The 24,848-nt window shown below is 44.5% G+C and overlaps 1 protein-coding gene and 1 long non-coding RNA gene across 3 annotated transcripts in view; one reads left to right on the top strand and one right to left on the bottom strand.

Annotated features, from left to right (window-relative positions):
* Positions 1-24,848, top strand: part of LACC1 (laccase domain containing 1) — a 259,421-nt gene that overhangs the window by 180,970 nt on the left and 53,603 nt on the right. The gene's annotated exons all lie outside the window — the stretch shown is intronic.
* LOC134157881 (uncharacterized) lies at positions 1,444-4,446 on the bottom strand. The gene is made up of 3 exons (XR_009962507.1): positions 4,383-4,446; positions 2,753-2,835; positions 1,444-2,070 (listed from the first exon to the last, which is right to left on the bottom strand). It is a non-coding gene; the product is annotated as an uncharacterized LOC134157881 (long non-coding RNA).

Genomic DNA, 24,848 nt, shown 5'->3' with positions numbered 1-24,848 from the left:
TACAGATTTCTCCCTTCTGTCCTTTGTGAATGCAGATTTCACAAAAGTCATGTCATTCCAGCTTGCATCCTTGGTTCAGCTCTCAAGAAGAAATCTATTTCAGAAGCCAGTATGGTCCCAGAAGGACTATGAATAGGATTTCTCTCAAATCTGGTGTAAAAAAACATGATACTTCCCCCTTCACTACAGTGCTCATCTGCCCTTTAGCTCTGGTTTTGAAGGAGCTTTGACAGGAACGTGTAGGACATTCGGTTAAACTAGTGAGTCAATGCTAATTGGTCCACTTGCACAGCCAGGCTGCTTGCACAGGACCCTGCAGGATGCTGAGCTCACTGCAGTGCAACCCAAGCCAACAACAGACTGAGCCTTCCACAGAACGGTCCAGGTCCACAATTTGGTAATTTCATGACATGACGTTCATACTGAGCACCACGCAGTACCCTGCTGTCACCAGCTCAGCCAAGGGACTTACACAGGGCTGAAGTTGTGCCTGGGTTAATCTGTTTGAGAGTGGTGTTTAATTCAACTGCAGCATTCCCAAACACAACAGCTTGCAACAGAGGTGACAGGAGGATATTACTGCAATGTGCCATCATTTTGCAGTGGCTGGGAGCATTCCCTCTTGCGCATGACTGCCTATGCTGGTATTGGAGAAAGAGCCTTTCCCCATTACTGGTTTTTGGAGTCCTTATGTATTTACTGGAGTTTTGCACTTCATTCAAAATGTTTGCAATGTTTTCCTGTCCCTGTAAATAAATGGGCTTTCCAGACTCTTCCCTGGAAAACAGAGCACAGAGGCTCTTGAAGAATCTGGTGATAATTGCCCATCATTAATGTCTCCAGAAATTCACACTGGGCATGTGCATGCATTTCTGGTCTGTAAACATGCTTAATATGAATGCTGGGGTTGCGTGAGAAAGTGTTTTGATGAGAAAATCAGACTGATCTAGTTTCATAATTATTAGTAAAATGCATATAAAATAGAATAAATAAAATAAAATAAAAGGGTGGTGATTTAATAGGGAAACCTCTGATAAATTCATCCATACACATAAGAAGAACAATCCAAATCATGAATTTTAGACAGTAAACTATGCAAAACCTTCACTCAAACACATACATCTGCTTTACGGAAATGGGATGTTTTAATCCCAGAGAACAGCAGATAATCTGAAATTGTAACTACTTGGTGGTTTTCCTGCTCTGAATTGAAGGGGATGAGAAAGGGTAGATACTAAAGGGTAGATTTTCAAGGACATATTGGCATTATTTGTGACTTCGGAAATTTTAACCTAGGTGCATTTTAAAATCCTGGGATAGACTCTGCAAGTCGTGGGACTTAAACTCTTTTCAGAATCCAAATTTCAATTTCCTGATTTGATAAATTTAATGCCTATTTTTGTAATTTGGATGAGGAGTTTTCAAATGCTTCTGAAGGATTTAAGAGCAAAGTTCTAGGGGAAATCATGAGTCTGTGTTAACCTAAATATCTTACATTTTGAAAAGCTCCTGCCCTGCTAAACAGTTTCACATGCTGGGGGGTTTTGCCCACACCAGTGCAAATCTGCTCCTCTTGGACTTCAAAACCCTCAAGAGGATTTTATTTGATAATAGACTTTTCAAATATTCTGTATAAACCTGTCTAGAGACTTGAAGAAGTGTGCTTTTACAAGACCTCCTGTGATGGAGTGTTTTAGCACAAGTACTCCTGTGTCTGAGGCCGGGATTCATTTAATGTAATTTTAGCCATCTGAAAGTTAGGTCATCAGACTCAGCTAATCACCAGGGCTCCCTTGTCTAGCTTCACTGTTGAGAAATGGCACCTGTGGAGTTGTCTCATGTACTGCGGGCAGGGGATCAACCCTTTTGGTTAGTCCTACCCAACTCTTTTTCTCAGCTGACTGTAGGAACTGCCTAGCTGATTAACTTAACGGGATGCTTAGCTTTCGTGTGGCTAATGTTAAAGTGGATGGAGTTCATCCCTGGCATACTGTGCTATGTTATTTGTAAGGCATGCTGCAGCTTTGCATTACTGAGATCTCCAAATGTGTAGGAAGTTCCCAAAAGTGCCTGCCATATACAAAATATTAAGTCAGTGACCAGTGCCTGGATTTAACGTCCTCTCTGCAGAGGTGGTATCACCACCATCTTCTCAAGAACACTGTGCCTGTAGGTATCAGCTCATAAAGGTCTGTTTTGTTCACCATATGGTTTGGGAAGAAACTTTGGTCTGAACCAAAATCTGAAGCTCCACACAATGCCTGAAAAGAGGCAAAGCTCAGGTAACAAGTCTGGAACAAATTGCTCCATCAGTGAGTGTGCTTATTGGAACAACAAATGTGCATTTGAAAGTCTAAGAACAGGGAAGCTCTGCATTGACAGGTGGGTATTTGAGGGTCTGATACATTCATTCTGATTCATCCAGGAGTAAATTTGTCATTCTTGGGGCAGAACCAAACTGACTACAGGAGTTTATCATATGTTCACAGCTAATGCATAAGGTCAGGTTTTTTTTTCTATTTGGGCTATTTAAGCACCATCCAAAAAAAGGTAAAGATCATTTAGGGAAAGAGAAAACCAGTATAAAACCTGTATTTATATCTGTGCTGGTGCAGCACATTCGAATCTCTCAGAAAAATCTTCAGTTGCCAAACCTGTAAAGAAAGTTGCGTGACCTTCTGCTACATTTCCCATGTTTGTTGTCTTAATTAAACTTGTCATGAGTCATGTTTACAACACCCAACTTACCTACCGTGGCCATATAACAAACAAAGGCATTCAGCCCCTGATGTGCGTGTCCAAATTCACTGGGGATTACTGCTGCCATTTTCATCACTTCCTGTACATGGAAAACACAAAGGCCATATTTAGAAACAGATCACAAGTCAGGTTGTTTCCAAGAAGGCTGATGAAATCTGCTTTCTTATTTAGCTTAAACCTGTCTTCCCAAGCATTATCTTCCTGGAGACTTTCAGACCTGTTTCCATCCCTAAGCTGTTAACTCCCGCAGTATTAGGACAGAAAGAAAAAGCAAACCTTTCTTGGGGGCCGGAAAACAGATGTGAGAGCATAGCTGCCGTTATATAGCAGGGATCTTATGCACGTGAAACCCAATAGGGCTTTTTTTGCAGACTTAAATCTAGGAAAGAAAAAATAAATCAAGATATGCTTATTATCATAATAACATTAAGAGTTTGAAAGAGTCATTACCCCTCATGTAGAGCTTTAATTTGTGCATTTTACTAGCTTCAAACTTAAAACCATTAACACGATTAAAAGTGGACCAAAAAGCAATAATTTCTTTAACATTTGGTCAAAAGCCCATTTAGCTCCTTTTGAGTTAGCAAACATGCAGTCAACAGATGCTTCGAATTGTAAGGGCAACTACTTTTTAAGGATACACTTAACAGCAGTATGTGTGAGGAAAACAAGTGGGGCAAAGTGCAAAAAGAACACTCAAAAAATGACAGATATTATTAAGGAGTAAGAAGTGTCATTAGCCTGGGCATTGCTGTGACTAGTAAGGCCCTGGAGATGTTCTTTCAATGTACAAGACACAAAACCAGCTGCTGTCCTGAAGAACATTAGCCTCTGCATCAAGAAAAGAAGGAATAAAAAGTCTGAGAAGGCACAAGAATGGGATGTTAATTCTTATTGCTTTAATTTTTAAATCCTGTTTTTAACTGTCCCTTATTTTAATGGTTATTTTATTAGCATTCTTTTTCTCTTTTCCTTTTTTTTTTTTTTTTTAATTAATGTGTCTCAATCTTATTTTTAACTCGAGGTTCTGCCATTGTTCTGGAGGATGGTCTGGTGTTGGGAATGGGCAAGGGTGAGGGGCAGGCAAGGAGCACCCTCCCTTTGCAGCCACCCCTGGAGGACCCTGCTTTGGTTTTGCTCCACCAGCTGCCTCTTGCAGATGCATGCAAGCTGCAGGGCTCTGAGCCAGGCAGAGGATCCCCCCGGGCATCTCCAGCCCATGCCTGCAGCCAGCATAGGAAATGCTGGAGAGACCAGACCCTCCCTCATTTCCTTCAGGGGCCTGGCACCAGTCACCGGCAAATCCTCCCGCTTCCCAAGATCTTTATGTCAGTCTGCAGCTCCTGTTTTTGAACTGACGTTCCCTGGGCTTAATCCACTTAGCTTGTGACCACCTTCATCCACTTCCCGCAAGCACAACCCAAGGCTGCGAGATCCTCCCTGCTGCACTCACCATCCCTCCCCACCACCTCTTTGCTCCTCCTGGGAGCGTGCATTTATAAAGAGGTAGATTAGGAACATTACCAGGCAGGTCACAGGGTGTCAAGCTGCTCTTTCAGGGCTTAAAATCTAAGGCTCACTTGAGAGTGAGGACAGCCATTTGGATAACTGCTGTGTTGTACTTAAAATTTACTCCATTAACAGCACTGGTCCTTTGGGCTGGAGCATTTAGAGGCACCATTCCTGTAAACAAAGCAATCAGATGGTGTAGAAATTGTTTACTTTAATTTTCCTGTTTTCACATAGGGAAAAATAATTTAAGTGCAATAAATGAAATTTCATAGCTGGTGCAAATCCACCTTGCTCCACTGGTGCCAGTGAACACTGGCTGATTTATACCTGCTACAGACCCCAGCCCATAATCCCCTCTGAGCCAGCCAGCCCTGAGAGGAATTACTTCAGTGCCATCTGATCAGTGGGGAGAAATGAGGTGTCCACAGCACTGACATCCAGAAGGTCACCTCATGGGAAGCAGGACTGAACACCCACCAGCCCCTTGACGCCTTTGGGTCTGCTGTGGTGACAACCCAGTGCCTGAAACCAGGCACAAGACACTGGGTATGGTCAAAAGGAAGTCAAACCAAGCTCTGGCTGCAGACTGTGTTTGGGTTGGACCCATGTCTTGGAAGAAACGGGTTCTTGCAGCTTGTAAATCAGAGACAGCCACTCCCTTTTGGTGTGTTTCAGGGATCGGCATGAGGGCAAATCCCGAGTGCTTCATCATCCTGCTGAGCTCTAATCCCATCAGCATCTCCAGCCACTCCATCAATCGGATTTAAATGTGGTTGAAAGTCATAACACAAATGACTTGCCACTGGGGGTGAGCCCTGCGTGTGTAGACACTGCCATTCCTGCTCAGCCAAGTGCCTTGCTGTTTCAAGCCCCCAGGGCTTTCACCTTGGCAGGGTTTAGGGTTGGCAGTAGCTGCAGACAGAGCAGCCCATGCTCAGCATCACCACAGAAAGGCCGGGGCTGTGCCTTCAGTCCCCTCTCGCCTCTCCAGAGCCTCTGTGCTTTTAATGGATGAAGTAACTGTAGCATTTCTGTCAGAGCCTTTCACATTCATACCGAAAGTTAGCCAAAAATGTTCCAACAGAAAATATTTTCCATGAGAAAATGCTGCTTTAACACAATCTAAGCCTCCTGGTGGAAACCTGCCGGCTCTGCTGTATCCTGTGGTAGAAACCAGGTGGGTATGTATAAGGATACTGCCTTTGCACTTGGACCACTGCAATGAAAGTAAAGATCCATTCGAGGTCTCTCTCTTACCTTTTCTGCCTTTCTTCAACTATTAAAATATTTTTTTTAAACTTTCCCATTTTGGAAAGCTTTCTACTTCCTTCTGCTACCCTACAAAAAGTAAAACATATGTAGGAAGGGGATTTTGCTTCCAGCAGCTCATTTTGTGGTCCAGATGGGCACATCCTTTCCCTCTCAGTGAGGCAACAGGTCCATGACCACATACCAGCTTCACCAGCATGGCTCAAACAAGGACCGATGGGTTGGATTTGGTCCTGAATACAGCTCCAAGTGGCCAGCTGGCTTTGCCTGGCTAGTCCTTGGGAATGTATGCCTCATCATACCCAAACACACAAAATAGATCCCCAGGGCTGCCACATCTGCCTGATGCAGGATGTGCAGACAGTCAGTGTCACCTCTGTGCCTGACAAGATCTTGGAGCAGATTCTCCTGGAAGGCATGCTAAGGCACATGAAAATCAACAAGGTGCTGGGTGACAGCCAGCATGGCTTCACTAAGGGGAAATCCTGCCTGACCAATTTGGTGGGCTTCTATGATGGCACTGTAGAACTGATGGACAGGGGTAGAGCAGTTGATGTCATCTACCTGGACTTGTGCAAAGTGTTCAACCCTGTCCCACATGACATCCTTGTCTCTAAATTGGAGAGACATCAATTTGATGGATGGACCACTCAGTCGATAAAGAACTGGCTGGATGGCCACACGCAAAGAGTTGTGGTCAATGGCTCAATGTCCAGCTGGAGACCAGTAATGAGTGGTGTCCCTCAGGGATCGGTGTTGGGACCGGTCTTGTTCAACATCTTTGTCGCTGACATGGACAGTGGGATTGAGTGCGCCCTCAGCAAGTTTGCCGATGACACCAAGCTGTGTGGTTCGGTTGACACCCTGGAGGGAAGGAATGTCATCCAGAGGGAACTTGACACACTTGTGAGGTGGGCTGATGCCAACCTCATGAAGTTTAACCATGCTGAGTGCAAGGTCCTACACCCGGGTCGGAGCAATCCCAGGCACAGCTACAGGTTGGGCAGAGAAGAGATTCACAGCAGCCCTGTGGAGAAGGACTTGGGGGTGTTTGTTGATGAGAAAATGAACATGAGCCGGCTTCAGTGTGCGCTTGTAGCCCTGAAAGCCAACCGTATCCTGGGCTGCATCAAAACAAGCATGACCAGCAGGTCAGAGGAGGTGATCCTGCCCCTCTACTCTGCTCTTGTGAGACCTTACTTGCAGCATTGTGTGCAGTTCTGGTGTCCTCAACATAAAAAGGACATGGAACTGTTGGAACAAGTCCAGAGGAGGACCATGAGGATGATCAGGGACTGGAGCACCTCCTGTATGAAGACAGGCTGAGAAAGTTGTGGCTGTTCAGCCTGGAGAAGAGAAGGCTGCATGGAGACCTCGTAACAGCCTTCCAGTATCTGAAGGGGGCCTACAAGGAAGCTGAGGAAGGACTCTTCATTAGGGACTGCAGCGATAGGATAAGGGGTAATGGGTTAAAACTTAAACAGAGGAGGTTCAGGTTAGGTATAAGGAAGAAATTCTTTACTGTAAGGGTGGTGAGGCACTGGAACCGGTTGCCCAAAGAAGTGGAAAATGCTCCATCCCTCACAGTGTTCAAGGCCAGGCTGGACAGAGCCTTGGGTGATATGGTTTAGTGGAAGGTGTCCCTGCCCTGGCAAGGGGGGCTGGAACTTGATGATCTTAAGGTCCTTTCCAACCCTAACTATTCTATGATTTGACGATTCTATGCAAAAAGAAGGGCCAGACTCAAGTCCCATCATCCCAGAACACCAGCATAAACCCACCTACTTTAAGCTTTCCTGAGGGTCTGGAAGATCATCTGGGGTCAAAACTGATCTCCCACCTATGAATACTAAAGCTGAGACCACCCTCATTTTACCTGCTCCCACGTGAACACCATATGGAAGCCTGCCAGCCTTCAGAAGCTTGGAGGATCTCTGGAGCAAGATCCTATCTGTCTTGAAAAGTTATTTTGAAACATCATATTTTCTGTGAGTACTCAGTGGCTAAGCAGGAGCCAATCTCCACCATGATCACAGGGGATAGTCCTTGCTTTTGCACAGAAGCACATTAAAGGCAAGGTTAGGTGAGCCGAACCTTCAGCTCTTCATGACTCAGTGAGGTTACAGAGACCCTCGCTCTTTCTGTTTATAAAGGCACAGTGTCTTGGCAATAGGAAAGGAATAGCTGGCTTCATCTTTACATTTGCTGGGTCTGTCAGAACTAGCCCTCCTACCTTTCCACTGCACTTTTCCTCCAGAAATCAGCTTAAACTTCCCATTCATGTTTTTTGCTTTCATTTACTTCCCTGATAAACAATTGCTCACAAAAAACCTCAGGAAATACAAAGCTGGGAGGCTTCTCAGGATGCTATCTAAACCATAGCTTTTTCCAAAAATGCCCAGACTCTACCATTATCCACATGCACTCATCACCCCCTTACTATGATAGCAGTAGTCCAGTGCTTTGAGGAGTGGGCTGCCTACACAGTATGTATGGTGACACGCTGGCCGATGTGGGAAAATCAGACACATCCCTCTTTTCCTATTTTATTTATGGCAATATATACAATTGAAGAGTGTAGCTGAAATAAGAGTTTTCCATAACCCTGTGAACAAGCCTGGACTTCACTTGCAGGGAAATAGTTCTATATGAATATATTCCATAGTTTGATTCAAAAGTTATATTAAAGAGATGATCAAAGCGTATTACAGATTATGAATCATTCTATCCAAATTCCAGATGTTATATTCTCTATTATTCCTAATTTGTCTGAAGTTTCCCCATCCCTTCCCTTCCCCTCCCATTTAAGAGACTTTTCACTGTGTAAAGTACTCCTTTACAGTTCTTGCCTCATACATAGAGGAGGAGTCACCAAATGTATCAGTAGCAGCGCTGCGGCTGCCATAAGCTCCCTGGTTAAGGTCTGACACTAACCCCTGATGCAAAGCCACTCCAGTGTCCTGCTTATCAGGAAAATCAGCACAAATGTGTTTGATTTGTAACTTTACAAGGACTTTCACACTGAGATTTACGTTTCTTTTATTAGCAGACTTTAGAGGAGGGCTCCATTAACACATAACAAAGGAAGCAGTACCGAACTATTACCATAACAGCAATGTTTAAAAAAAACCCACTACTTAGAGGTTTATAAGGCTCCTTTGAAAGATTATTGCAGGAGCCACAAAATGGAAACAGGGGAGAGAGTTTCTCAGCTGCATCATGCTTTCAGCCCTTCACTGAGAGACATGCCTGCCTAAACACCTGTACCCTCTCTTAAGCAACCTCCTTGGCTTGGGGCCACCCAGGGGTTCCCCTGCACCAGGAGGATTCCCTGGCAAAATTTAAGACCCCATTGTACCTTTAGAGCAACTCAGGAGGGCCTTTAAGCAGTAAAACTGAAGGAATAATTTACCTGCTGAAACAACCACTTTCATCTCCCAACAGCTTCGTAATCAAACAAAACTCTGTTCAGCCTGGGTTTTATTTTCTGTTTTACTTCTCATGTTTTATTTTTCTAGGTATTTTGAATGAGGGGTACCCTGGTCCTGAAAATTCTCCAAGCAAAACATCACAGTGTTTCAACGCAAGATGTCTAAACTAAGTGCTGTGTCTCTTCTAACACCTTCATGTTTGCTTATTCGAGTCACATCTAGAACTGAATTTCCAAATCCTCCTGGTTGCCCCCAGGGATGGCTGTAAGGGTATTCCCCATCAGAAAAAGAGCTCACAGCTTCATTTATCTGATTCAAGGTCCACTCACTCCTAGACTCCCATACTGTAAAGATGTCATTAAAAGCTCTAAGTATGCGTTATTTCAAGACATTTCCTTATAAAGCAGTGACACTGTGTGTTAGCAGCTTTTATTCTCTGCAAATCCCTGTCTCAGCTGCAGAGGAAGGAAAGGCCTGGCTGGTCCAGGAGAAGGGACATGGTTGAATCTCCGTTAATTCCTGCCAAAGCACATGTTCATGCCTGCACAGCCAGCATGGGGCCATCCTCACCAGGGCTTTCCTTCCCCTCTTCCACCTTGCCAGCCAAATCTGACACTCCTTTGGGGTGCTGTGCGAGAGTTCCCTCCTCAGTTGGTTCAACGGTGCTGGAGATGGGGCAGAACTGAAGATTGGAGGGGTTGGGTGACCGTCCATTGGGCAGTAGTTGCCTTGCTTCTTCCCAATGAGAGTCATTGCTCCAAGGCAGCGTCCCTGTGGGCAGTCCAGCCTATCAAACTGACTTCTTCCTTCATCACCTGTATTTTCTCTTTGTTAATTTTTTTTTTTTAAGAGTTGTCTTAGCACAGCATGACTCAATCCACTGCTTTTGATGCTCTAATAGATTCCACTCCTCAGACCTCTCTCCATGACCTCACTGCTCAACTTTCTCCTGTTTGCCTGGTCTCTATCTGAAAAAGAAAACATCCCTTTCTCAGCCCTCTGTCACCCTTGCATTGTCTTTCCACCACCCTACATCCCAAACTGATTCAGCAGAAATCCAAGTGTCTCCTTGCAGATACAGGTCATTATCGCTCCTGGCCCCTCAGCACAGGGAAGGACCACAACCCAGGTCTTCTGACCGGAGGGAAAGCTGTCTGGAATGTGAGCTCATGTTTTCCTAAAATAACCGGCAACCATGTGCTTAAACTCAACACCTGAGGCAAAGTGGGAGTTGTTGTTAACACTGTGCAGCATCCAAAGCAATCCTTAAACGCAGCACGGCATGGCACAGTGTGAGCCAGAAGTGCTGAGCAGCCAGCAGCCTTCCAAGGGTGACTAATGCCCTGCTGCTAAAAACAGCTTCCAAGGGTTTTCCATGAGCAAATCTCACTACAGGTCAAGTACTGACTTTTCACCTGCTAAATACAAGAACTTCACTGTAATGTCCACACTGATGGGTTTATTTTTTTACCAGCACATACCACAGCTGGCAAAAGAAACCTAGCTCTTTCGTAAGTGATGGCAGCATCTGATCCTTGTTAACACCCCTCCCAAATGCCAAAAAAACACCCTTCTAGTAGATTATGTGGGAGTGTGGAAATGAGGGTGTGTGGTAGACATGGAAGAGAAGACTGAAACATAAAGTAAATTGCATGCATGGACATAAATGTCCAAGGTCCAAAGAAAACGTATAGAAAATAACATGCTGATATGGATGTTCAGAGAAGCATGATATTACATCAAAGTAGGTGGTCCTGTCAAAAATACAGGTCTTGCTGCTCCTCTTCTCTCAGGACACCAGGCCTCCATGTCCTTTTAGCGCCTCTTCTTCCATGTGAATAAGAGACACATCTCCAAGAAAACTGAATGAGCACATGGCTCAGCTCACTGTGGGAAAAATGTATATACACTGTGAATTTCTGAACTTGCTCTATTAACATCTTGCCCAAACAGATTCCAGCACAAAGTTTTCCTGCATATTTGCAGTTTGCAGTGAAGCAGTTGAACTGTATAATCCACTGCCTGAGACATGACATATTGTTTGCCAGCCCTGACTGTCCCTGACAGGTTGACTCATAAATCATTTGGGCTTCCAAATGAAATAGAGCTTAATTTCATTTTGCTTATTCTATTTTAGGAGCAAGCAACCCACAGGTGGGTGTGTCCAAGTGCCTTCCCAATACTGCTCCTTGGAACAATACCATCCTTGCACAAACGTTAATGTAAAGTAGAGAGCTGTGCATTTGCAATTGAAATGAGACTACCTCGAGAAGTTGCCAAAATATCTATGAATAAATTTCCCCATTAGCAATGTTATAACAGCTGCTGAATTTTGTGGGAAATACATACATATAGAATCGTAGTATCATAGAATGGTTAGAGTTGGAAAGGTCCTTTTCTTTCTACTTTAGGGAGCCCACCTTTTCACCTTAGAACTTCCTATCATAACTTTTGTTCAATATCCAAACACCATCCAAGTCAATGTGAGCACAACAGCAGGGACCACAGATCTTCTCCTAGGAGGCTTCATTTTATTCATGCTGCTTTGAAGGTTATGAAGAAGCAGTACAAGGTGCAGCATTTGGCAGTGCAAGGGGAAAGGATTGGTATGTGGCAGCTCACTTTGGCCCAGGTCCTTGAGAAGATGACAGAGCTTTGGAGAAACTAGGTATCTCCATCCTGAGGACTCTGCAGCAGCTCAGTGTGAAAAGGATGTGTGCAATGGGGTGTCCCTGTCCTGGTCTGAGATTAAGAATAAGATAAATCTTCTAAACTGGATTTGACTCCAGAGAAGGGTCAAACAGCCCAGTACAGCAGAAACAAGGCTTTGACACTTTGAGACAATTAATTTTAGCATGCCCAAGAGGGAAGAGACTGCCTTCAACTTACTTCTAATTAATTTACAAATTAGCCTGCTGGCCCATAAAGAGCATCATGCACTAATTAAGCCCAGCTGCTTTATGGGAAGAGCTACAAAGAAATCTGTAGATTCCTGGTACCAAAAGGAAGTGCTCTATCTGCACGTTACTTAACTAGCACTCATTGCCCCTGGATGTTGTTAAAGCTAAAAACACGTTCAGTCACAAAGAACTAAGCATTTATATTAGATCCTGAGGATATACAAAGTTATAATCAATAGGGAAAAGAGATAGTGCCATTAGTGACAGTGGCTACCTAGGATTTGCATCTCATGTTGATGGAGAGCCATGGTTTAAGCTTTTCCCACAGCTGGAAACCTTAAAAGATGCTCTCCCATGTGGTTTCTCTGGTTTCTAATGAGGTGTAAGCTCATCCTGAGCTGGCATGATTACCTGTCGCTCCTCTCTGGGGAGCAGCTTTTATTCATGAAACCTGTAGGAACTTAACTATTTGTGAGACCTTCTTTCCCATGCTCCACACAGCAGAGATTGGATGTGTTCAGAGGTTGCTGGAGGCAAGAAAGTAGGCAGGGAGGAAAGGAGAGAGTCAGAGATTTGCACAGCCAGGCAGTGCATTGGTTGCATAAATTCCATGTCTGTGGGAAATCAGACTAAAACCTTTTCAAAAGCAATGTAAACATGTAGTCTTTGAGGACTAAAGTCGTTTATGCAGAAATTTCCCCTATGGTCAGACTATTTCATAATTATCCACACTGGGATGTCTTGAATTTTGCTTTGAAGCATCTGGTTTTCAGCATGTCACCATTAGTTTGATCTAGCAGTTCCTATCCTTATATAAGAGCAAACCGTTTCATGGCTATTTCACACAAAATGTCTCTCTTTTTGCCCACTAAATGACCTGGAACTAGAAAGCAAACATTATGTTTGCACAGTTTTACATAACATTTGCCATAGTTTTCACACAACACTATTAAGGACTAATTTGTTCTGTTCCCAGGCTGATGGAAAGCAGTTCTTTTGGTAGCTCAATTGCGTCAGTGTTCTTTGAAAATGTAAATAAAGATACTGAGATAAGACCTGTCCAACTACAGAGCCCTTTTTCTCTTTATGTTTACCAGATACTTCAAGCTAAATAAAATTACTCTTTGCACTTGATCTGCCTAGGAACATGCTCAACAAATTGATAATCAAATTTTCTTGGGTATCACAACCCCTCTCCACTATACTGTGGTCACAAGCACCATTTAAGAGGATCTACAATAACATTTTTTCAAAAAGGCATTCTGGAGAATTACTTAGGGTCCCAAAAACCATTTTGAAGAGCAATTCCTGTGGAATGGGATTTTCAGGGAGATTCAGATTCTGGAGCATTTGTTGGCCAGCTTGGAAAAAAGAGATTCTACTTAGCGGACTCCTTGAAAGTATTGCATTGCCAGCTCCTATTGATCCTGATGGAAATGCATTACCTGTTTGCATCTGACAATCTCACTGAGCACTCACTGCCACCTTCATTGGTACAAAACACCTTTGCAATGTGACTTAAAGACGCTTTTCCAAACTATCTTCAAATCTTTTTTGCTAGGTAAAGGACAGAAATATTTTCTCTGCCCAGTTCCTTTTGGGATGGTGACTTGGAGGTCGTTTCCCTGGTAAGGTTGCTTGGATTGACTGACTTTTCAATAAAGACAGATGGTTTGGGGTCAAAATTTTGCAAAACTAGCCTTAGTCTATTTTTAAAGATGGAGATCTAACTTGCCTAACATGTGAACATCTGGAGATGGACAGTTTTGAAAGACTAGGGAAATCAGTCAGCTGCCTGTTTAGCTTGGATGCTCCAGATGAATCCAGACCTAGAGTTTGGATGTGTAGCCTCAAATATGTAAATACACCTAACAGAACGGCTCAAATCAGCTCACCAAGTGTGGGAGCCATGGAGCAGGTGTGGTGGTAGAAGGTGCTTACAGTTAAATGGAAAAAGACAATGGTTCTTTCTTTCTTCATTTTTGTCTCTGCCTCCTTTGCTAGCTTCTTTCCTCCTGGACTTTATTTCACCAGATAGATACTACATAAGGATCTTCTGGTCACTGAAGCAGGGAAATCACCACCTAATACAAATAAATGATGATGTTACATTAATTTTGCTGGGGTTGATGTTTAAAGAACTGCTGCAGTTGTTTCTTAGTTTGTTTATGTAACCTCCCAAATAAGTAATGTCAAGAATCATTAAGTGTAAAAAGAAGAGAGAAGAAAAACAAGAAATGCAGGAGGCAGAAAACAATTAAGGTTACATCAGGTTTTTATAAAGGCTGAACACAAGGCATGTAACGCAAAGTTGCACTAGTGAATTAGCCTTCAGAAGGGTACATGAGTTATCTGCTGTTTATGGTACAGTATGAAACTGCAAACCCGTATTTCAAAGGGAATACTACATAGAGTAATAGAGCTTTACTTGCCCAGTCAATTCTTCTTCTGACATTTCTTGTGGGTTTATTTTTGCTGTGTATTTGGATAAGCCTAAAGAAATGTCATCAATTTGGAATTGCCACTTTACACCAGATCCCAGGAATTATATTCATCATCGATACAGGAACAAGGCTACCATCAAGGTCAGAATATTTCAGGATCCGCAGAAATCCCCCCTAAACAACTCATCATCATATCCAACAGTGCACAACAGGAGTTTCTGGAAGTAGAATGGCCCAGAGAAGTGTTTTGCTCCCACCAGGTCTAAGATGCTGCTTGAAGCAAGAGCTAGCCATAGCTATTTCCCAGCACTAGATACTGACGGAAATGTATTTAGAGGAGCTGAGAGCCCACCAAACCTTTCCCAGAGCACTGCCACTTCAGTGTACAAAAAAAAAACCGCACCAAAGTTGCAACTGCTTAAAAACATTTTGAATCAAAACTCCCTTTGACATCAGTGGACATTATGAAGAGCTCAGAACTGTCCAAGTCTATCCCAGAGCTGCTCTGCCCTGTCTGCTGCATGGGAGACAGAAAGTGCACGTGTCCTGTAAAGGCATGGATGGGTCAAAGAGATGAGTCGCTGTTCCCTTCTTATCTGTTTCCCTCCTGGGCTGCCTGGAAACACCACCAAGCATCCAGCAGCAGAAGTCATGCATTGCCTTAGGAATCCCCACATTCTTTCCTCTTCTTTCTGTGTTCAACTGGGGTCCCCAGCACAAGAGGGGCATTGATCTGTTGAAGCAAGTCCAGAGGAGAGCCATGAAGATGATCAGAAATCTGAAGCACATCCATATGGAGACAGGCCGAGAAGCTTGTTCAGCCTGGAGAAGAGAAGGCTCAGGGGAGAACTTACTGCGGCTTTTCAGTGCTTAAAAGGGGCCTATAAGAAGGATGAGGAGAGTCTTTTTAGCAGGGACTGTTGTGATAGTATGAGGGGTAATGGTTTTCAACTAAAAGAGGAGAGATTCAGGCTGGATGTGAGGAAGAAGTTTTTTACAGTGAGGGTTGTAAAATAGTGGCACAGCTTGCCTAGAGAGGTGGTGGATGCACCGTCCCTGGAGACATTCAAGTCCAGGCTGGATGTGGTTCTGGGCAACCTGATCTAGTTGAAGATGCCCCTGCCCATCGCAGGGGACATGTTCAGGATGAACAGGACTTGTTCTTGGATGCTCTTCAAAGGTCCCTTCCAACCCAAAATATTCTATGATTCTATGAATCTTTCCCCTGAAGGCAGCAGGAGAGAGTGGAGTCAGATCATTCCCACTGTCCTCTGGGTCTCAGCCACCCCTTCCCATGTACCTCCACATGCACTGTGCATCTTGCTGGGGAGGAAAGCATCATGGCTGAGATCTGAAGCATCTGCCACTGGCGCAGGCCCCAGGCAGAAGCAGCAACAATCCTCACCACGCCAGCTCAGCTTTATCTCCATGTTTAACAAGCAGCCAAACATCTGCTTGATGATAACAGCTGGGACAAAAGTACTAGGCATTTTGAGCATGATTTAACAATGTCTGTGACCTCAGACAGTTTACTGTTTCTTTAGCATGTGCAGAGCCTGACCCCACTCCTATCTTCTAAATCCTTCTGCTCTCTTCTGTCCCAAAAAAGGCCACAGAATTTAAAAAAAAAATAATAATCCAAGGGGAACTGGTATTAAATTGTAAGTAGCAACAAGCAGGCACTTCATCAGCGCGAACACGGTACTCATAAATCTTTATCACCAGCAATTTTTTTACATCTTTGGAATCCACTATACTGCAAATTAGTCCCATTTGTCCACTCAGTGCTAATGCCATTAAAACCAACCTCATTTGCCAAAGCACATGAGTCCAGAAATCCCCAGACTTGTTAATTTTTCCATTTTAAAAAAGTAATCTTGATTCCTAAACTAAACTTTATGGAAAGATATCTTATTGTAGTTGGAAGCGACACCCTTGTAACTCAAAGGAAAATTAAGAGCAGACGACCCTTTGTTTGGGTTGGCAGTGGAGGGCACTTTAACACCTGTGTTCTTATACCCTGAGAGCAGCCACTCATGCCTTTCCACTCCAACCCAGTATTTTTCACCTCTGCCTGTGGTTGCCACAGAAATGTCAGCATGGATGGAGGGACAGAATATATGATTTCTTGGTTTCCCAGAGACTGTTCTGATAAAAGATAACCTTAAGTGTGGGCAAAATATTCTGAAAACATAGCAATTCTGGCCAATAGATTTTCTGAAGTTCATTATTTTCTTTCCTTTTTTTTTTTTTAACTAATCACACCACCTGTTAATATTTTGCCACTAAGTACTCTCCTAATGAAACCTAATTTCACTTTCCATCTTTTTAAATAACTTCATAAAAATTGTCTTAGCTGGCTAGAACTGAACTACTAAAAAGTTCAGCTCTTCACCAATGGGCTCCTACAGGAAAAGATGAATACAAGTCTTACTTGGGTATAGAGAGATAATGTGAGCAGATATTAATGGTAAAGGCTGTCTACTGCATAAGTGGGAGTGTATACTTTCGAAACAGAGAATGCAAAAATATACATGCTGAAACTAAATAGAAGACAAGAAAAGAATAAACAAAACCAAAGCAGTGCACCATTTTCCATCTATTCTGCATCCTGTTTGGAAAAGAAACCTCTGCAGTGTCATGCAAGAAGCCTTAAAATGGATAATGATCGCAGATGCAGTGCAGCCAAAAGGCAGAGCTTTGATAAGGGAGCATTTCACAGCTTCCTGTTATGTTTTAAGAGGCAATACAGCTGTCACAGATCTCTGAGGATGCTGTCAGGTGGGTGAGATGCGTACAGCTCATGAAAACAAGCACATTTCAGTTCAGGCAAGAAAACACCTCTTGAAAAATGAGCCATGGCAGTGGGTTGGAACTGGATGATCTTAAGGTCCTTTCCAACCCAAACCATTCTTGATTCTATGATATAGTATGAACTTGCATCAGGTTCATACTATAACTAGCCCTGCCCTCATGCAGCTCCAAGCCAAACATCCTCTCTGTAAGTCTGTGCCAGTATTTGGTATCTCACTGAAGTGCAATTTGCCTTAAACAGAAATAGATTTTGGCTTGCTGCTCCGTGACTACAAGGTGCTGTGGAAGAGCAGAGGATGACCCGAAGGGCCTAGGCCACAGCTCACAACCACCACTCCAAGACCCCTCCCTCCATCGCTGCATGGGCAGCACATCTCCCATCCCTGCCGTGAGCAGCTCACTGTCCCTCCAAGCACTGAGCATCACCCAGCATCGCTCCCACCCCGCCTCCCTCCCACGATGCCTTTGTGGGCAGCGACAGTGGGGAGGGCAGCTGGCAGGCAGATGGGGGCAGGCGGCTTCAAAGGAACTGCCCGCCACTTCCCAGGGCCAGCGGCACTGCGGCAGCCTGCCACAGCATCAGAACGGGCGGGTTTCCCAAGCCCCACTGCTGTGTCACCCTCCACGTCTCAGCCTCCACTTCTCCTGACCCCTGCCAGGGCCGATGGGGAGAGAAGCCCCTGCCAGGGCTGACCCGTCCAGGCAGTGTCATGCAAAATACAGGACAGTGAGAGGACCAGCTGGTCCCAGCGGTGGTGGGATGCAAACAGGCATGTACGTTACCTTTTGATCCATGCAGGCGGGAGCACAGAAATGAGGCCAGGACTGTGGGGATGTGAAGAGGAGAGAACACGTGAGTGAGAACACACCTTCTCCAGCCAGAGCTGGAGAGATGTGTTCGCTAACGCCCAGGTGAGATGGAGGAGAGCTACCTACCCATGGAAGCATGGTGGTAGGAAACGTGGCGGACAGACGGGTGGGCTTGTCATGGTCCCATCCATTGGGTCATCACCTGGGGCAGCCCGAGCAGGGCACACCATGCTGCAACATCACTGCTGCTTTTTCCTGTAACTACCCCAGCCACCTACCCAGCATCTCCTCAGGGCGCTGAGTCCCCACCACGAGGGTCAGCAGTACTGGGTGTCTCTGGGACAGCCTGACCTGGCTGCTGCTCTCAGCCAGTGCCGCCCCAGAGCTGCCTGCTTCACAGTGCATTTCCCTACTGTGCTCCAAGGGCCATGCCTTTCAGGAGTATTTTTGCAGCAATAAAGCAGCGTTCTCCCTCGGCAAAGCTACATTTTAATAGCAAGCAGAGAGGACTGTTAAAAGCTGCGGCAGGCCCCATTTGGCGCCAGTCATTGCTTTTTTTTCTCCTCCATATGTACCCCATATGCAAGTACAGCTGAGGAGCTGACACAGAATTTTTTAAAAGGAGAGAAATGTCTGAAGCTGCTCCGAGAAGGATGTTCTGGGCTTTTTAACTCTGCTTTTGCAAGAGCTGCGGAGAGCCCCGAGATCTCTTACGTCTGCACTTTTGAATTGTTTCCTTACAGGTAATTGATAAAATGGATACCTGTGATGGGGGTGTAGGGGAGAGGCCTTTCCACTCCTTACGCCCTCTCCACAACCCAGCTGCTATTCAGTGTTTTGGTCCTGTGCCATGAGAACACCTCTATGGATGACACAGCATAGGCAGGTGGGTCATAATATTACCTACCCACTACTTTGCACAGCTTTGCATGGCTGTGATGGGTCTGGGATGGCAGAGATGGCTCCATGATGGGTCTCCCATCCCAGCCTCTCCTGCAGCCCTTCCATATGCCTCCAGGGCATCCAACATTGCCTGATGTACCAAGCTACTCTCACTTCAAGAGTTCCTCCTAGCACAAAGCAGGGGTCACCCAGAACCAAAACTCACCTCTGGGCTGGTTTTTATGACCCACTTTTATCTGCAGAGGAGGCACAGCAGTCCCCTGCTCTGTCAATGGGAAAGTCATGCTCACAAGCTCATTCTTTAGTTTCAGCTGAAGAATTCATTGCCCTTAGATTCATGGATTGAATGTGGATGGGCTTCTCTGTGTTCCTTGTTCCCTGCTTCTCACAGGTAATATTAAACAGCTTCCCTTCTTCATATACCCATGAGAAATATGCCAAGAAATAAGAGACGTGAAATAATCTCTACACAAGCACAAACACTGGACTCCTTCCTTCCAGGCCCTGAACCATCCTCAATGCTCACAGGATTCATCTTGGTTTTGAAACCAAAATATGTTCTTTAATCAAGCAGTATGAGAAATACATGTATCTGGGGGAAGGGGAAATCCACATCCTTGCCTTTCTTTGTTTTAGTTTTTCTCATCATTCTGGACAACTCTTTGGGATCAGCTGAGAGTCCCTGCAGGCATCCAAAATGTTTCTTTTGAACATCTGTGTGCTCTGACTCTATGCTGCTAATGGTGGTGCCACTAAAGACAGCATCATTCTTGCTGTGAAAGGGAAGCCTCTCTCCCATAACTTCCTGCATGGCACTCATGGCTATATGTATCATTTCCATGCGGTTACTCCCCAAAGGGTGCCCTGTGGAGAGGCTTCTGCTCAATTGTCCTTCCCTGAGAGCAAGTGGAGGAGAGACCTGCTCTTGCATGCATTTGAAGAAATGGAGGGCATATTCCCAAAACCAAATACATCAAGCTTGCCAGAAGGGGTTTTACATGTGGACAGACCCCATCATACTATTCCATATTTATAATATTTGTCAAACGTACTTTAGCATAAAGAAGCCTGCAACTAATACTCACATTCACAGCCTTTTCCTTGCCAAGTTCCTGGACACAGATTTCCTTTTGTTTGCTGTATCCTTGAGCTTCTACAACTCCTCTAGCTTGGTCTTGCTAGTAATTTGGTATTACTTGTGTTTCAGTGGTGTTCAGCACTATCTGTGCTAGACACTAACTAGACCAATCAGACAAAGCAAGGGCAGAGGTAATGTTTCCACCCCCATTTTACAGGCCGCAGCTAGTCCAAGAGAAATTATGGGGAGATCTTAGCATGCCACTTAAAAGGACCCAAACTGCAGCATGAAAAGCTCTTTGTGAGCTGCTCAGGCTCCTGGGTGGCCACAGTGCCTGTGTTTCCCCCAGCAAACATCCGCTTTTTTGAAGTTCTGGCCCTTGTTCCCACATGGACCACAGGGTTTGTGACCCTTTCAGTGCCACACATGAGTGAATCAGGGAGCAGGCTTCCATTAGGCTCCCCACTACCCCTCCCAGCTGGTCCCTAACCACCAAGGATGCCTTCTACCCTGGCTGAAACCCCAGCTTCCTGTTTCCAAGTGCCCCATAGTGGCAGCGCCCGGCTCCCAGCAACATGACCACGATGGGGCTTCTAAGGACAAGTCACCATCTCCCAGCAGTAAGATGGAGAAGCAGACAAGAAAAGATGCATGGCAGGGAGTACAGCTGAGGAATGATGGATTTAGGCAATGGACTGCAGCAGGGAAAGGTATTTTTTACAGGTTTCCATATTACCTACTGAAAAAGATAATATTTGGTCCTATTTTGACCTTTTCTTACATTTCAGTAGAGCAGAGAAGGACACAGTATATGGTTCTATTACAAAGAGCATGTTTTCTTTATACAGACCCTACACTGTAATAAACACAATGCTTGATGGTACTTAGGTCAATTTTCTATGGGGGATGTTAGGCACAATATTCAAAAACCTATGGCAATTAATATATTTTCCATAGCTTTTAGGAGCTATCCTTGAACAGAGACACAATTCACTGGAATATCCTATCAGGTAGAAAAGGTAAGAACTGTTATTTTCTTTTGAAATCTTTAGGACATATTCTGCAAACCCTCTTTAAAACAATCTTTAGGAGGTCTGAATGCTTCTGAGTTTTGTTCTACCTCCTGAAGTGTTGTTTTAGAACCACTTCAGCCCTGTTAATGTGTGTCTGCCAGACAATACAGCTGATATGAATTTGCCATTAATTGGAGAGTGGGGCTTCGCGTGTACCAGACTAAGTGCTTTACTTTCAAAGTGCTGTTATTACAGTTGTAGACTGCATTTGGTTGCTTAGAAACCATCCTTATCGATGATTCAAGTTTTCTCCTGATAGCATGGTGAACAGATAGCACCTTTATTTTTCTCTCAGCAGTTGTCAGGAGGAACTACTTTATAAGAGCTGCTGCAAAAGGCAGTACTCCTCCATGGACAGGCGATAGTGTAGCTGGTATGTTGATTTAGGCCCAAGAAGTACATTATTCCAAAGGGCCAAAAGTTATTCTAGAAAACAGTGTTTGGCAGCACGGTGCTCAGAAACCTGTTGTTCAGCTGGGGGAAGAGGAAGAAGAAACCCCTCCCATCTAGTGGGAAGACTTATCTGACAAACAGCATATCTAACAAGCAACAAATGCTAAGAAGAAGGTCTCTGTAATGTTTCATTTAAACCACAGACACATTACTGACGTGGACTTTAGGCTGCAACTCATTAGTAAATGAATTCTATCTGTGACAACCTTGTCAAACCCAGGCTTTAGTGATTACATTTGGCTTTTAGGCAGTAATCCCCAGGGGAAGTGATTTATTTCAGCACTTGATGAGTTACTCCATCGATGGTAGTGATAATGACATTATCTTGACATAGGTTAGCATTTATAGGCCTCTTGGAAGGAATGAGTGTTTAAGGGGGATTTAAATGAAGACAGGAGGGAAGCCAAGCTCAACAGCATGAGAATAGTTAGATACATTTGGAAAGCACAGCCCACCTGTAACAGCAAAGGTTTTACAAAGTTGGGCCAAAGCAGAGCGCTGAGATTAAATGACCCACACTTTTGACAACAAGCCCATAGCAGAGGGGGACCACAGGCTGCCCACCGCCCTCCCTCCTTTCCCAGCCCAGTGCCCTGCTGTTGTACAGGGGCTGAGCAAAGCTTTGTCTCCTCTTGTCTAGAAGCTAAACCAGGGGCTGCAGCAGGGAATGAAACTCTCCGTACGTCCTGCTCCCAACAGGAAAGTTTTTGTAGGTGTAACAAGGAAATTAAGTTGAATGTGTGATTACCAGGGAATAATGATGTGCAAAATCAGAGAGAGAGGGGCACAAAAGCAGAGCACTGAGTTAGGATGCTGTGAGGAGTAGAAACAGGTTAATGGTTAAGACTAATGCCTACATGACTTCCTAGTAGTCAATAAAGAGAGAAAGGGGAGGGAAGAGGGACAGATCAGCACGGCCAGCAGCTCTGATTCCCTTTTAGACAGTCCTTTTTTCTGCCACTGTCCTTGGATCAACAGAGAGACATTGGGGTTTTTAAGACCAAGAGAAAACCTTCTTGAGGTCTAGGCATTAATCCTATCATGCAATACAGACCCAGTGGCCTAAACAATAAATAAATATCCTAACTAGCAAGACGTAGAATGTCTTGCTCCAGGAGAAATCAGAGCTACCTTTGAGATATGTCTGATGTAGGTACCACAGGTGAGCTTGCTTCCCAAGATCCCAAGTTCTGCCAGTCTGAGCTATGAAGATGCTCTCTTCAATGAAGGGGATGACACCTAATCCCAGCCAAGGCCAGGAACCAAGACTGAATCAGCAGTAGCTCTTTGGAAACCCCTTTGTTGAGAAGCTTTTTCTAGCTTAGGAGAAATCAAACAGGGATCATCTGCAGGTACTTGACACTCCTTTAGCAGATCCAAAGTGTTCCTATTAAGGTTTCTGTTGTCATCCAGCTAGCCAAGTAAGGCTCCTTCTCTATGAGGAAATGCACAGCGAGCCACCCTGGGTGTGCCATGGACATGAAATGGAAGCACTATCACATTAGAGGATTGATGCATTCGTGATCTCTAAAACAACACCACAACCTCAGTTCTGCTGATCTGTCTTCACAGAAAACACTGCAAAGCTCGCTCTGCAGCAGCAGCATCTCAGGCCTTGTGCAAATTCAGGAAAAGGTTTTACGTCTGCTGAAATTGTTCTGTCAATTTTCGCTCGAGAATATGTCTGTCCAAGTGCAGTGAGCATGTACCATGTCGTTCTGATCTAGTATCACCCCAGTTGTAACAGCGAAAGCAAAAACAGCTTATCTGTTTCAGTAATTAACTCTAATCTGCCAAGACGTGGGTCAGTAATTGCAAGAATAAAGGCTATTGCACTCCCAGAAATAAAATTTAATCTGCTTTTATTTTCAGCTCCAGTGTTCAGCTGGACCATAAAGTTACTTCTGTTGCAAATCAGAAATGCGATATTATTAAATAGCAAATCTGCTATTACTGTTTTACAGGCAATAATATCCTAAGCATCATCACATCAAGTAAGTTTGAGATAGGACCTGAGAAAATTCAATTACAATTTTGGAAAGGGAGTCTACACCATAGGTAGCAAATAGCTGCATTTTAGAAAAATGTATTTTCTTATTTAGGGAAAAAGGGGCATATTATCAGCAAATACATAGTCTTGAGAGGCTTTTTCAATATTTAAAAACATGTATTTTGAGTCTTTCACTGTGTTGGTGTCAAACATTGTAAAAGGAAATGAGTGGGCTTCATTTTGCCAAGTGACCACTGTATAAATAGTAACGGATCATCGCCTCAGAGCGATTGTTAGTAAAAAGGAATTATGGAGGAACTGCAGGAGGAGATGAAGAACTGAAGAGATGCTTCCTCTGACACACCTGGGTCCGACTCGTGTCAAGGACAGCACTTAGGCAAACCCCTACAGGGCTCCTAAATTCCCAAGAACACTGCCTAGAGAACAGCTCAGCTTATGAAGCAGTTGAACGTGCTGTGTGTGAATCAGAATAAAAACTATAAGGCAAAATGAAGGGAATTGCTTAGCTGTAAGGCTAAATTACTGAATAATGCAGAGGATAATACTTTTCGTCATGCAGCCATATTAATTTCTATACACACCAGTGGGTCTTGAAAGCAACATGGGTCAGAACCACTGGTAATACATGGCTGCTGAGCTGTTCCAAATGGCCTGTATGTGCTGAGGACAATGCGAAATATGATTTTATTAATCTTTCATTCTAATTGCAGGGCACTCAGCAGTGTTTGTGACTGCGCACAATGACAGGCACCAATCCAGAGCCTGTGCTGGCACAAGCTAGGTTTGTTCCATTGACCCCAGCAGAGTCGTGCTGACTTACACCAGCTGAAGTCTGAACCATAATTTCTGCCTCTGAATAATTAAACTTAATTACTGCTTTATGTTCAACCCACAGCACAGGGATATCCCAGCATCACAAACCCGAGGGTACCCATTTCTCACGTTGGCTGTAGTAAACATCCCCATTCAAGACAATCTCATGACGGCTGCCTAGCAAGAAGCAGAAACTGTGCTGTGGCACCAGACCCATTCATGTTGGTTTGGCCATGAACAGTCACAAACCCAGGTTTTCCAGCTGTGGAGGGCTCCCAGTGACTGCCCTGGCAGAGGTGGCTTTCAAGACCAGCCCCCACTGAACTGCAACTCCTGATAACCAGCTCCAGAGACCTCCCACACAGGGAAGAGCCCTTCCAAGGATTCCCCTCTGTGCTTGGTCTGGAGATGCCCTTGGGGTGCTTTAGTCTGGCAATACTAGAGAAGAGTGAGCCTAGGGGGACTTTGCAGCACCACACGTTTTGTCTGCCACTGCTCCACCCATGCTGGCTGTCCCTGCCGCCCTGGTTTTCTACCACTGTACCACGCTTCTTGGAAGCTAATACAGAGCAGCAGA

The sequence above is a fragment of the Pezoporus occidentalis genome, unplaced genomic scaffold, assembly GCF_034315485.1.
Source record: "Pezoporus occidentalis ecotype Australia unplaced genomic scaffold, CSIRO_AGI_Poc_V1 ctg122, whole genome shotgun sequence".
In the NCBI taxonomy this organism is placed as follows: Eukaryota; Metazoa; Chordata; class Aves; order Psittaciformes; family Psittacidae; genus Pezoporus; species Pezoporus occidentalis.
The sequence above is the reverse complement of the archived record's forward strand: the minus strand, read 5'-3'. Positions and strand labels throughout refer to the sequence as shown.